This window comes from Crocuta crocuta, unplaced genomic scaffold (genome assembly GCF_008692635.1).
Source record: "Crocuta crocuta isolate KB4526 unplaced genomic scaffold, BGI_CrCroc_1.0 scaffold488, whole genome shotgun sequence".
In the NCBI taxonomy this organism is placed as follows: Eukaryota; Metazoa; Chordata; class Mammalia; order Carnivora; family Hyaenidae; genus Crocuta; species Crocuta crocuta.
In genome coordinates, this window is record NW_027530995.1 from 390,226 (window position 1) to 392,233 (window position 2,008).

Consider the following 2,008-nt stretch of genomic DNA (forward strand, 5'->3'; position numbering starts at 1 on the left):
GTAGTAAGTGCATTGGTAAAGAGGAAATAACCTTAACTTTTCATTATCATCTCAAAGCATTGGCTAAATGTTATGTGATTTAGTTCTCAGAGAAAACAGGATATAATTAAATTTTTTTTTCAAAAATGCGAGGCTGGTGTTATTCCTCAGTCTTTCATTTTCCTAAGATAAATATGCCATGTAGTTATTAATATAGTTATTAAAAGAACACAGCATGCATGCAGAATGCAATAGTGGGAACTAAAAGGCTTTGAGATATTTTGTGCCTATCTCCTGCAGCACATTTGGAGTGAAGCCACAGTGATTCATGTTCCATGTAGAAATTTTATAATTGTTCTGTTTATGCTATCAGTTCCCAGCTCACATGTTACTTTCTTATTCTGCATTTCCATAAGTGCTTACATTATCTCCAGTCTCTTTATTATGCCACCCCCAGAGTAGGGAGGAGGTAGTGGAAAAAGAGGAGCAGAAAGGCAAGAAGTGGAAGGAGGCAGAAAACAGAGCCCCCTCACTGTGAGTGTATATGAGAGGACAGGGCCTGCTGTACAAAAACTCTCCCTCAGCAGGCCTTGAGCCCTTGAAAAATCAAAAACAGAAAAGAACTACCATACAGAGTCTGTGGCACAGTAATCTCAGGAAACAAAAGGTCACAGGGCTCCTTTGGGAAATATTTCAGATCCATAGTATACCGCTGAGGTTTTGTGATTTTGAAGCACAGATGAGTACGAAAGAGAGAAACAAAATAGAAAATGCATGATTTGAAAAAGTTTCCAGAAGAAAGCAGCCAAGTTTTCAGAGTAAATTAGCTTTCAGTTGGTATTCATGCAAGCACTACTGCAAATCTGTGGGACAACTTAATGACCTTTTGGTAACTAAGAACAGAATTTTAAAAAGAGCTATAATACTCATAAGAATAATTCTGCTAACCAGCCGCACTCCAAAGATAACTTCACCCTCCCACCTTATCGAGCACCCCACCCTATTCAGATCCAAACCATCTAGCTGCCAAAGCAGACAGGCATTTTGAAGCAGGTCAGGCTCACATATTTTAAAGACCTGCTTCTGTCTTTCTAAGCCCCTCAACCCTGTCTTTTATGCTCTGGATTCCCTAAAAGCATTTACTTCCGGTAGCAAAGAATTTGAGCTCCTGCCAGTGTTCAGTTCATTGAGTATTGGTGAATCACTAGGTATGTGACACTGTGCTTCACTCTCTGGGGTAAAGATGATGAAAAGTCGCTTTAAAGAAATGCCCCTCATTGATAAATCCAAACTAGAAAGCGCTGTACTTTTCAGTGTGGGAAAATTCACAGAGAATGGAAATCTCCCATTAGGGAAGGATAACTGCCAAGCAACCTTGGATGTGTATAGGCCCTGGAACTATAATTGACCACTTGCCAAGCACAGGACAACTCCCAACATCCTCGGCTTCAGCAACACTGTCCCTACCAAGAACCAGAACAACTGCTTAGGCACCTTGCTGTTTGTCTTTCCTTCCCAGCTCTCCCTTCCTACTTCCTGAAGAACATTCTCTTGAATTCCCTGCCTCTTCCTTGAGCCCATTAAAGACAGGCCTTACAGGGTGCCTGGGGGACTTTCCGGGGGCGTGGCAGGTGCCTGGGTGGCTCAGTTGGTTGAGCTTCTGACTTCGGCTCAGGTCACAATCTCATGGTTTGTGGGATAGAGCCCCTGGTCTGTTTTTGCGCCGATGGCTCAGAGCCTGCTTCGGATTTTCTGTCCCCCTTTCTCCCTGTCCCTGCCCTGCTCGGGCTCTCTCTCTCTAAATAAAGAAACATTTGGGGCACCTGGGTGCCTCAGTTGGTTAAGCGTCTGACTTCCGCTCAGGTCATGATCTCACAGATCCTGGGTTTGAGACTGCTCTGAGCCTGGAGCCTGCTTCGGATTCTGTGTCTCCTTTCCCCGCTCATGATCTGTCTCCCTTTGTTTCTCAAAAATAAATAAACATTAAACAATTTAATAATAAAATAAATAGATAAACATTTTTCACTAT

At 42.8% G+C, this 2,008-nt stretch overlaps 1 protein-coding gene across 1 annotated transcript in view; it reads left to right on the top strand.

The window, feature by feature from the left end:
• CNKSR2 (connector enhancer of kinase suppressor of Ras 2) overlaps window positions 1-2,008 on the top strand; it is a 231,532-nt gene that overhangs the window by 227,560 nt on the left and 1,964 nt on the right. The gene's annotated exons all lie outside the window — the stretch shown is intronic.